At 39.9% G+C, this 13,146-nt stretch overlaps 1 long non-coding RNA gene across 1 annotated transcript in view; it reads right to left on the bottom strand.

Annotated features, from left to right (window-relative positions):
- Window positions 1-4,943: 4,943 nt before the first annotated feature.
- LOC125972132 (uncharacterized) overlaps window positions 4,944-13,146 on the bottom strand; it is a 65,844-nt gene continuing 57,641 nt past the window's right edge. Inside the window, exons 6-7 of the long non-coding RNA XR_011087058.1 lie at window positions 6,052-12,455; window positions 4,944-5,402 (exon numbers count right to left, since the gene is read on the bottom strand). This is a non-coding gene — a long non-coding RNA (uncharacterized lncRNA). The remainder of the gene's footprint in view (window positions 5,403-6,051; window positions 12,456-13,146) is intronic.

Genomic DNA, 13,146 nt, shown 5'->3' with positions numbered 1-13,146 from the left:
GGAAGAGGGGGGGCAGTGAAGAAAAAAAAAAGGGGGGGGGGGTAACAGATTCTGATGTTTTTTTTCTCAGAATTCTGCCTTTAAAGTGGGAATTCTCCGTACTCTTCCGTTCAGTCCTAGTCCTATTGATGTACGAATCATTAAACATTATTTGCCAATTCAAACATAAAGCAAAAAAAAAAAAAAAAAAAAACTTTTAAACTAATTTTAAATTATTACTTCCATCCATCTAATCACTTCTTCTCCCTTTGAACTGCCCGGGTGTCTGTTAAAGTGGGAGTTCAGTTAAAGTAAAAGAAAATTGACTTTTTGGTTAACAATTTCATTTCTTGTGAAACAATTTATTCACATATGCAAAACACCTCAAAACAAAGCCCCACATGAACAGTCAGAAGAATGATCTCAAGCTATAAGAAAAATTACATTACTGACAAAAATGCCCAGAGACTACTTTCTTCAATGGTCCTTTATGCTCTTCTTGTATGAGATCATCACAATATAATTCTTTATTTAGTTTCTATAGTATTATTTTCTCTTTTTTCCATGTTTTTTTTCTTATTTCTAGTTGCTGTTTCAACTTTGTTTCCACTAGAAAAGTTCTATGACAATGTTTGCCTTAAATGTTTGTATTTGGAAATTGTGCAATTTCAAAAAGTTAACGTACACCCAAACTAACTTGAGGAAGCGGAAGTCCCAATTACTCAAATGACGTATGTTACGGGAAGTTTCAGACTTTTTACTCTCACCTCTAGTACATATCCATCCGCTGATACTTTCCTCCACTCCGTGACAATCGTCATTAATTTCATAATCTCATGTTTAATGCGTTATTTAATACCTGTATCTCCGTCATAACGTATTATACTATTGCTAGTATTGACTAATTACATAAAAACATTTTAAATCATTATGAGTTTAGGTGATCAATGCAGTACAAAATGTACTGAACAATGGGGGGCCCGAGGCGTTGCAGTGCTTCTGGACAGCCAGCAGAGAGAACCAGCGACCCAACATTGCGTGTATTGCAACAGTGGACAGCGTTTGAATTCACAACATTGGAGACAGACGCGGATCGGCAGTCAGCACGCAGTGTTCGAATCTCGATTTCTTTTGTGCTTACGTTGTTGGGGTCAGTTTCCCCACGTGTGGTTATTCATAGACCCCATATATTGTCCAGAAATGTCTACATGCATCCCCAAGTGATTGACTGGCGACCAGTCAAGGGTCGGGCACTGCCTCGCCCAAAATCAAACTGGGTTAGGTTTTTTCCCACCCGAGTCACTATTGAGGAGAAATGCAATAGAAAATACAGTTACATTCTTTTTTTTTTCCCCCATGTCGAGTTGAATCCCAACATTCATTGTACATTTCTTGTTAAACAAAACAACCTAGATAAAACATCACACCATCTAGTTGAAGCTATTATTTGCATGTTGCCAAATATAATCACAGTGATGTGACTGTGTACTCTTAAAACAACCAGTAGACAATAGAGGTAACATGGTGGGCAGTTTTAATAGAAGTACCATTTGGACCTCATCGTAATGTGAAAAATATTCGGTCTGTTTGAGGCAATTGTAAGATAAGCCCTTAATCACTCACTACAGGGAAAACATGGAATAATACACACCCGCACATGTTTTATCTGTTTTATTAGCACACCACATGAGGTGCCAGACTGAGGCCTCATTGTCTCCATCATTAACCAACACCTACGACCAGCACCTCCCCGCTCTCGCACTCAAGCAGTTACCACGACAACAAGAATACTGGGCATTCTTTCTCCCGTTGCCCGGGTGACTTTAATTATAGGGTGTGGGAGGACTTACGGGATGGCAGAATTCCGGCATGACCATAGCGACGCAGGAGGAAAGCGTTCAGGGATACCCAGTGACGAACAAGAGCTTAGTTATACATACACACGCACACCACTCCCTGTGGTGTGTGTGTTTACAAGCATCTTGCGCAAATTCTCCAGGGACATTCGTGCATGCTTGCCCTGCTATGGTAATTACACCAAGTAGATCACATTCAACGTTTAGGATTTCTTCAAATTGAGAAAAATGAATGCCGAGGCATTTCAAACATACTGCATGCAATGCAGGAGGAACTTTACGTGGTGTGTATATATACAAAATACATTGTTCAAGGGCTATACAAACTAGGCCATTCTAAAAGGAAAAGGCCATATGAGATTGATTAGGAATCACTAGTCTTCTTTATCAAAGAGCAACCATTTTCGTAATCTTAATAAATGCTTGAAAACTGTGCCTGGTGCAGTGCAAAGAAATATTTCTGCTAGGAGAAGCAATTTACGCAATTTCAACTCAACCACTCAGTGCTAAGTGAGAGCAGATCATAAATGTGTTAGCAGTGAAAATGCCTTTTAACAACAGCACCGGAGGGATGATGAACCAAATAGATTCAAAACATATTGACCCATTTCCAGTGAGTGTCAAGAATAAAACATTTTTTTTTTTTTTTAGATAGAAGCCTCTGTGCTCTTCCATGACAGTTTTACGGGGTGCACGTGCCACTGCAGAATCCCATTAAAACAGTTGAACACTCTTTTATAAATTACCAGCCGACATAAAGAATCTACTATTCAGGTACATAAACCCTATTCTAAAAACTAACTCAGAAGTGACTGTGTAAACCTTGAGTACAATTTTATCAGCCAACAGCTAGTGTGAGTCATGCACAAGGTTAATGACGGTCACTTTTGCATCAAAACAAACTTTGTAACCTCAAGTAGCCCTTATTAGCTTTTCAGAAATGATGCAGCATACTACGTATTAGATTGTGGAGGAGAGCTGGACTACCCTGAAAATATAAACAAAATAGTACAAAGTAAAAAAATAAAATAAAATAATAAATCAAGACTGGACAATGTAAAGCTCTCTCCATGTGTAAAAACTGATACTTGGATTTTTTTTACTACCTTATAAACCATCAGTTTGCGCTTTCTTTTAAAACCATTTTAAATGGAACTAAACCTCCCCCATCCTGTCATCAATATGGTGCAGGTGGATCAATACACTACCACACACAGGAGGCAGTGAGTGGACAAAATCTATCTGTGGGGACAGTACGTCCATGCATTGTCTCCCAGCTGGAGTGGAAAAGTGGGATCGCAGGGAGTGAAAACCAAAAGGCTTCCATGTGTGCCCTCGAGAAGGGAAATTAGTTCCTTGACGCACACACTTTCTTTACGCCTGTCTCTCAGTGTGAATGATGTCAACAACATACAATGTCAACAACAGACATGGTCTGTGCCCACAGACAGTGAGGGAAATCATGCTCCTCCACTCCAGCCCTAATGATGTTTTCTGTGGATGTGTATGAGTGAAAGTGTGAAACACGAAGAAAATGTCAACCAGTCGCAATGTGAAGAGCTGCATTGTGTCCCGCCCTTCCCTAAAGGCACCTTGTGCTTGATGCGTGTTACAGTGATGCTCACTTTCAGCCTGGGCAGCAGTTTGTGGCGGAGTAGACCCAGATGGAGAGTTGAGGTGCAAGGGCCCGCAGCCCAAGAAGATCCTGCTGAGCTTGAGACAAGGCAGCAGTCAGAATTTCATTCTCCTGACATTCTCGTCTGAGTGTTTCCTGGAGCAGCATCACCCAGTGGGAGGAAGAAAGAAAACATTTGTCATTTGGAAAATAGAAGAGGCATTTGAGGATCCTAATATTAGTGATGGGAAAATGATGATTTAGAGTTGCTTCATGAAACAATGGTATTTTTGAGTTTAGCACCATTGTGTTAATGTCAGTGTGCTTTCAGAACAATGTTTAATGGGGAGTGCCGGGGGTCAAAAAATGGGCAGTGATGGGTAACATCACTGCCCAAAAGATTCAAAAACAAAATCAGATGCGATTAGACAAAACTCCAAAAACAATTTGCATCTAGATTTTTGTATGTCAAAAGATTATACACTGACACAAAAAATAACTTTGTTACTTTGAACTGAATCAGGATACAGAATTAAGTTTTGTCAGCATGAAGCACACAGGCTGGATGTATGTCAGTCAAAATATTTTTTATTTCAAATATAACTGTACTGTGTCTTTATTCGTGCAAATCCCTGGAAATGAGCATTTCTCAAATGAAAACTCACTGAACAGAGCTGTTTATTTTAACCGAATGTGTTTTGATACTACATAAATGACACAAAGAGAAGGAAATGCCTTAGTCGTAAGAGAAACGTGTCATTCATGTTTTCTGGGTGCCTAAGAGCAAGACTACACTGGAGTTTCCAGTTGCGATCAATTCAAAATGAGCGTTATTATCTAACTGGATAAAAACAGACTTTAGCCTGGTTATTGTAAAAATGTACTATGCACATCAGACACCATCAACGTGCGGCACTTAAAAATGTTTGTCAAGTGTGTTAACACACTCCATGATTTTGTGGAAACCTTTGAAAAGGTCACAAGCGAAGCATCTATGTATACAACCAACTCTTGCCACAATTACAGTGGGTTGGCAACAAGGAATGAAGTTGGAATAAACACCATTTTGTTTACATCTTAAAAGTGGGAGTCACTCTCACTAAATCAAGTGTGATTACAAACTAAAGCTCATCATGTGACAGCTTGTCAGAGATAAAAATGTTTTACGGCACATATTTTTTTCTGGCAATGCCTCATGTTTCAAACCAAAATGGATCATAGCCATGAACACTGCTCGCTCACTAGCTTGTTTAAATACAAACACGTGACTTTTGAATGCTCTTGACAATAAGTACAATGTACTGTACACATGCTTAAGGCAAGGATTTTATAATTGTACCTTACACTGGCTTTGGCTTGTAATATGGTGAAGAGGGTCTTATTGCTATGGCAAGCCCACGTCAACATATTGAGTGGTCAATCATTTTGGCAACACTATCATTTTGAGTCCTGCTCATTGCTGTATGTCATGTTGTACTAATTTTACCGACTGATTCAGAACTACCTTTTATTTTTTCAAACACAAACTTTCACATAAATCATAAACCTCACATGATACACCCATGACACTGTGGCTTACTTGTCAATCAGTGAGTTTGTGTATGTTGGTGTGTATAAAGCATATGGATTTGTCCGTCAACATCTGCTCCTTGGTTTATGGGGAATCCCAATGATGCAGTGTAACGCTATACGGTAGTATATGACTCTCATTCTCTTTGCGTGGTTTATTTAATAGGCCTGTAATTCTCCACATATGTGCATGTGTTGCTATGTGAAGCTTGTATGCCACAAAAGCCACGTGTCACTCTTTAAACCATTCCAGGGAGTTATTGCAAAGGTGCACATGCGTCATTTCGCACACTTGGCTGTGGGGCGTAGGCTTCTTCCTGCTTGAGTTGAATAGCGAGCCATGCATGTGTTGTGTGCGTGTGATCTTGTGCACGCCAGTCGAGCTGTATGGAGACACAGCCATCATTATAGGCATCTCAGTGAGAGCAGGATTACAAGGCTATTAGATAGAAGTCACACGCAGACTGTTTTTCATCCAACGCTGTAAAACACATTCCAGTGGCAACACAAACACGTGTCAAACCGGTTTCGTACAACCTAATCAGCTCACGTGTACAGATGCTAATATCATACACGCACAGAACACCCAAAGCATGTCATGTGACTTCAGTGATGTAAGTATGAGGTTAAAGGTCAGGGATTGTCTCTGTAGACCAGGGGTTGGGAACCTTTTTGGTGGACAGAGCCATACATGCCTATTTTTTTACAAATAGTAATTTCCCGTGAGAGCCATACCATTTAAAATAGGCTAATTAAATGCATGTATTTTAATTAAGACCAACTATTTTTGGAGTGTGACAATGTATTCTTTTTAATAACGTCACCAAAAGAGCCATATCTGGCTCACAAGCCAGATCTGGCTCGCGAGCCATAGGTTCCCGACGCCTGCTGTAGACGGACTGACCTTTTGGGGCAGCCAGACTGAGTAATATGACAATGGGGGAGGGGAGTCATTGACAATTTACAGACACTCAGGCTACACTTTGGACAACCGGAGTCAACGTTTCTGTTTTAAGTGACTTTTTAACACACCCCATCAAGTAGTTTGGCGTTTCTCACTGCCATCTGCCGCAAGTCTGTATGAGCGTGACGCAGCTGTAGTGCCACCTGCTGTTTGTAAAGCAAGCTGTAACTCCTGATGCATCGCCTCCTCTCCTCACCAAGTGTCCTTGCACTTCTACTGCAGCTCTATCTGCACCGCCCGCACTTCCCCCTCTTCCTCATTGAGCTGGACATAGAAAGAATGTCATGTGTTGACGAAATCATACACAGAGTCAAAATGTCCCGAAGAAAGAATGACTCGTATATATTCTGTTTTGTGTGAGACTGTCTCATGAATGACATCCTTCTCTGTTGAGCCTATTCAGTGTAATATTTTACGATGTACTTTAAACGAATGCCATATTTCCCAGCAATTTTTTTTTTCACGTTTCGCTTCATTGTTCTTAGCTTTCATTCCACTGTTCAAGGTTTCATTTTGTTTTCTGTTCAGGGTGTTTGTGGCTCAACCTTCTGTCTTTTCCTGCATCATTCTTCTAGGTTACTCCCTCGGTGCAAACACAATAGCGGTGTGCCTTTATTGTGGGCATTCTATTGACGTAGTGGAACATTTATTGCAGAAACGTACATCACACAGATGTTACTAATCAGTGAAGCTGTGAGCGGATACACAACACGATAACTATCTGTTTTAATGTAATTCGACTGCAAAATGTGTTTAAAAAAATAACAGTGATTCCTCTCTCAAAATGAAGTTGTAATTGGTGATTAACATGAGAAAATAAATGACAATTTTAGATTCAGATTCGTCCATTTACAGGGATATGAGATTGATTTTGATTGATTGAATTTAATCTTGCCCTGAAGTTGTTTGCTGTCCTGCTGGTCCTGTCTGAGTAACAGCTGTTTTGTTTTTCCCCCTTGTGAATTGTCAGCTGTAGCTCTGCCTCCTTGTCAAGCTGCTCCATCTCCCTGCAGATGTAGTGCATTCTGGCCTAGCTTCCTTTCCAGGGCTGCAGTCAAAAACACAATCATAAAAGCATAACTGCTGGCATTGGTGTGTCCACACACATGAATGGCAAGTCAGCAGTGTGTGTTACATTATGGCTCTTCACATTGCTTAGATGTTTTCATTGCGTTTAGCAAAAAAAAAAAAGAAGCTTCGACAGCTACAATTGTGCCTCTTGGCTTTCTGGGAGTATAAACACGATGTCACAAAAGCAAAAACAACAAACAAAAAAGGCAGGACAGAGGCCAAAGTTTTATGGTCTCTTATTAAAAAAATTAAAAAAAAACAAAAAAACGAGTGAACTGGCCTTGGTAAAATGCTTTGGAACAATCTTCATATACTTATTGGGTGACATTTGATAGTGCCAATCTAAATTGAGCATTATTATCTCTGTCAGAATACAGCACTCTTCTTAAAAAGCGAGTCAAAAGCAACCAAGCTTTCGTTTTAGCTGGGGATGTTTGATGCATTTGTTCACCTGCGCTTGCACATTTCCAGTATGCATGCAAGTGTGACAAAAAGAATGGCAGGGGTGGGTTTCAAACAAGAAAGTAAAAGACAAATTAGCGTGTGAGTATTCGCACGCGCATATGCGTGTGTTATGCTTGCGGTTCTGTGACACCGTTAAAAGCAGCTCATTCGCGTGAGTCGCATCAAATGAGAAAACAACACTTCCTCTTTATAGGGAGAATGTGCGTGTGAGCAGCACAGTTGGGCTGTGTGTGTTTATACACTCCCTCTCTCTCTTGCAAGTGTGTGTGTGTGTGTGTGTGTGTGTGTATGTGTGTGTGTGTGTGTGTGTGTGTGTGTGTGTGTGTGTGTGTGTGTGTGTGTGTGTGTGTGTGTGTGTGTGTGTGTGTGTGTGTGTGTGTGTGTGTGTACAGCTGCTGGGCGTGTTTAAACAGGGTACCCACTTCCTGTTCTACGGGTGTAGGTCAGGAATCCCAAATTGAACAATAACTTGACACAATAAATGGCCCGCCCTGGCATACACTTTATGTGCTATTGATGTTAAAGATGATGAAATACTACGACTGTGCCAATGTTATATATCTGGCAACTCTGTTTAGTTTCCCTTTGGTCATCTTGATTGAAATATTTGATGACAGAGCTGTCTGTAGAGTGAAATCTGTTTGTGCAGCTGAATCAAGGTCATTTGGAAGTCAAGTGAGAGTAGCACACGCTTTGGTATTTTATGCAGAAGCACGCTAATAATGGTTCCATGACTCGCAGATTTGCTCGGGTTTATTCTCGTTCTCGATGTGGATTAAATTTTAACTCATAGTGGGTGTACAAACCATTTTTGGCAGTGAAAGTAAAGTGGTTACTCTGTTCAAATAATGGAAGGCAATGCTGTCAATAATTTCCTGAAAATAACTGCATGACTCAATTTACATGTCCTACTCTTAAAAGATTGTGTCCTGTAAATTATTGACTTAAAATCGACTGATGAATCATAGATAACAACTGAACTAAGAGAAACCTTACGAGGTCATTTGTGCTGTGATGGATGAACGCGCCATCAGGTCGGTGAACAACATTTGAAACCAAGCTCAAACAGCAACTGCCCCAGGAGTAAATAACCGATTCCCTCGCTTGATACGACTTCCATCTGTTTTTAAAACCATCACTGATCCACACGAAATGCCTTAAGAAACCCACATGAGACCAAACAACGTGTAGCTACATTCATCTTCAAACATACCGCAACTCCTATTTTCATTGATTTTTTCAGAAAGTTAATTTTGCACAAAACAATAGGAAAATAAAGCCAACTCTAGTCTTGGAAGCAAGTGGAATCTTAAAACAAAACAGCTGAGGGAAAAGCAAAAACAAAGTCACAGATGAGGATGAGATACGTAAAGTTAAATCTGATCGATTCCCATAAATGTCTGAACGAAAAATTTACTATACGGTAGGAGCATCTGAATTCACTTGAGATGTGTAAAGTCGGCATGTGCTGTGAATGCATGTCAGCGTCATAATCATACAATTGCCTTGATTAGGTTTATATTCCATTTGGATATTGTGTGTGTATGTGTGTGCATCTTGTAGAAAACTTCATAACATAGCATAACAAAGCGCAACATTCCTATGCGTCCAAGCAGACATATTATTCACTCCACTGGCTCTGGCTAATCACATCAGCTTACTCACTGCACGCACGTACGCGCATGCACGCACACACACGCGCACTACGCACACGCACGCACGCACGCATGCACACTTATATTAAGTGTGTATAAAATATATGCATGAATGCACTCACAAGAGTTGCAATTTTGAGTCCTAAAGCTCATTTAAATGTGTTCCAGACTTGCTGAGAGATGGGGAAAGTGGCAGTTAAAAAAGATTCTTTCAAAAGAGCAGCCAATGAATCTATACAGATGACACAAAATGTGTTGTTGATGTGTCTGAGAGCTAATGGTGTGGTGTGCACACTTAACTTTCAATTAACTTTTTAAAAACAATATATATACACGAGAAAACACTACAAGGCTCACCAAGCAGATATAAGAGAAAACCACTACTGATGTTCTCAAAGTCCAGGCGGACCTAAAATGTAGACCAGGTGTCAAACATTGGCTCGTGGGTCAAATTTGCCCCGCAGTATAATTAATTATATTTGGCCCGCAAAGACAAATTGTGCATCAACTTAGTGTCAATACTACAACTGTAAATTGTCTTCACTTTTAAAAAAATGAGATGTTACTAGTTTTTTCATTACCATTCGTCTTTTTAAAATTTTTTTACAGTTTTTACTAGTCTCTGATTTCAAAACTAGTTAGTCATCAGATTATTGTGTAGCCTATACATACTTATATATACTAATATGTTCATGCATTTATTTGGGTTGACAGTCATAATGGCCTTCCGAAGGAAACTATGACTATGATGCAGCCCGCGACAAAAATTAGTTTGACACCCCTGATGTAAACATTTTTAAACAGACACAGATAGACACGTGACTGCCTGGCTCCATTTGATTGGTGAAATGGAGTCAAGTCTCTGGTGGCTACATTGGATTAGTGAAACAGCCATGTGATAGCATTTGTGTCACAAATCTCTCAATAAAAACAAAATGAATAACAGGCAGCTGTGGCTCAGTCGGTAGAGTGGTTCAATTCCTGGCTCTGACTGTCTGCTGTTGGAGTTTCCATAGGCACCGAACCTTAAATTGCTTCCAAGCCAGCATTGTCAATGAGAAACTCTTTTCAACATTACTAAGACAATCACACTCTTGTTTCTATGCAACGAAAGCCGAGGCTTCAGGGCCTTTGCTGTTAAATCCTCATAAGTGAGTGCTGCACACCATGGTTGTGTATTTTTGTTAGCATCATAACATGAATTGATATAACACATAATGATACAACCATTTTTTTTTTTTATAGTAGACTTTAGGAAGAGCAATATACAAAACAAGCTATTAAGCCTGCAAGTATGCATGTGGTTGTGTTCGCATGTGGGTCTGTGCGTGTACTTGACCCCCGAGGAGTGCGATCGTGCAAATTCAGCCCTCAGAAGGAGGTCTGGGGGGATTACAGGGAGGAAGGATGGGAAAATCTAGGCGCACTCATTTGCTCACACGACAGGCTGCTTTTAAGGGCAGGCAAGTGTGTAGTGTGTGTGTGTGTGGTGGCCACCTCATCAAGAGGCACAATCCTTTTTACTGCTTTATGCTGATTCAATCTTTGTGTTATGCGGCCAGACAAAGTGGTATGACTGCAATGAAAACAATGTCCATGCGTTAACCACAAAACTCCAAAGGCCAAATCTGAATAGCTTTAATTGGTTATGAATCAACAATTAACAAGAATTACCACCGACATCATCTCCCACCCTGTGACTCATCTCAAAGGCTTGCCATTCAGACGTGATGCAGACAAGGAAGATAATTAAGATTTGAGTCAACATTTTCTCACCAGCTTCCATTTTGAACAGGAATTATATAATGTGATTTACAGAAACACATTCCTTGGACTAAATCTTGATTTTCGTGCTAGCGCAAGCTTGGTTTAGCATGTTGGGGAATTTAATATACCATGCTGCGCCATGCTAGGAATTCTGGCAGAATGAGGGCGTTTTCTTTTACTTGGCTGCGGCTCACCTGAAAATTTGGTGGCTGAAAATAGACTCAACTTTAGAACAGCTGTAAACAGGTCTAAGTTGTGGCGTAGATGATGTAAGGCAATTCTGGTAAATTTGACTGAGACGCATGCAGATGAATTGTGAGTGTATGCGAATGCCATCATATTTCATTCAAATGACAAGAGCATGCATCAACACCCCTGAGTCATTATAGAAATTAATTCATTGGATGTATTATTATCTTTATTATGTTTAAAATTACCCTCTGTGTGTGTGTTTGTGGGGGGGGGGGGGGGTTACATGGGTTGGAAGGTGGTCTCCAAGTGCCTACTACTCAGCGCTGATCTTGCACTGGCCAACTTTCAATTGTCCACCCATCTAGGGAGGTTTGCTTGCAAATCTTTATAAATGTACTTTGCATGCTTTGATCTTCTACAACGTCAAAGACTGTGCTGTGCCCATGCCTGATTTTAATGGGAACGAGAGGAACTGCTTCCATTGGCCTGGAGGTTAGCCACCTGTGTTCACACCTACAACAGCACACATTCCTGGTTTTAACTGCACGCGTCCACAAAAATACCAAAAGCAAAGATTCCAGTGGAATCTAATTGTAAGCTTGGGTGGAGTCACTCCACCCACACTTACAATTACACTGCATTTTGCCCTAGACTTATGCTGAGCGTGAAAATAAAACTCCATGTGTCAGACAATTTACTTGTTCATTTCCACTTGCTAAGGTTTGTATACTTTGCTCAAAACGGAGTAATTACTGGCAAAGTATTTGAGTTTAAACTAGGCATGCAATTCCTTTGTGGTTGTGTCATAGTTACTGATTTGGTAGTTAGGACACAAAGTCACCTTCAGTAGAATAAACAAACAATAAGTGTGAAAATAATTTTGAAAAACATCCACTGTTTGAAACCACTCCAAATAGAACCGTGTTTGTATTTCTATTCGACACCACTGAACTGTTAAGGGTCAAGGGAAAGGTGCAGCCTATTCAAGCAGTCAATGAAGGGACTGACATAAAATCATTCACACACATTCATACTGTACCTCTGAGCATTTTCGAGTCTTCAATGATTTTAACACATCAGAGCAGCAAAGTATCAGCGCACACATTCCTGACCTTTTCCTTACCCACATTTGAAAACGTCAACGTTTATGTTTCATTATTCTTGTCCTTTCACATTTCAATGCAGTGTGTTTTCAGCTTTTGTGCAATGTGCATTGTATCAGTGAATGGTGTGCAAATTAAAGTGTATTGATCGTGTGCAGTCTTGTGACACAGGTAGCAACCACAAAGAGTCTTCAGGCAGTCCGCCTCTTCCCCTCACTCCTGAGAATAAAATAAAGTGGTAACAGTTGCAAATGACCAATTTAACAATGAGATGCAGCACACTTAAAGGTCTGGTAAGCACAAAGAAGTTGTGTAAACTGAGTGTAAATAACCCAGTTAGGAGCCACTCCTCTGATACTGTAATTTGATGCAGCACGATGATTATATTAATTAACCAAGGTGTTATGTAATTTATTATGCGTTCAAATAATCTGTTTTTTTTTATACTTTATTTAATGGCACCAGTTTGTTATATAAATATTTATTTTGATCGCAACAAGTTTTCTGACTAAATCGTTTGATCTTTCCAGTTTCCAGATCTGTATCTGGTTGAGTTGGAACAATTGTGGAATTTTGTGGCTATAGGACACTATAGAGCTTCTATATCCACACAGATGGTATGTCTGCAGAGTGACTGCTTATGGTTTTCTTTTTATATCTTCTCAGACATGAAAGTATTGGAAATACTTTAAATCAGAACAAGCTATTTCCAGCTGCCACTAATCTGCGGTTGTGGTTTTACAGTATAATTCATAAATAAAATGATGAAAGTAATCAAATTGTGCTTCAGTAAGCTGAGTGTGGATGACGTTTTCAGTTCTTCAAAATAGTAAATGATAAGACATTTCTACATGGAGAAGTTGAATCTGATCCCAGTTGACTTTGGTACATGATGGCTTAATCACTTGTC

This window comes from Syngnathus scovelli, chromosome 7 (genome assembly GCF_024217435.2).
Source record: "Syngnathus scovelli strain Florida chromosome 7, RoL_Ssco_1.2, whole genome shotgun sequence".
Taxonomy (NCBI): Eukaryota; Metazoa; Chordata; class Actinopteri; order Syngnathiformes; family Syngnathidae; genus Syngnathus; species Syngnathus scovelli.
This window is presented reverse-complemented; position numbering and strand designations above follow the sequence as displayed.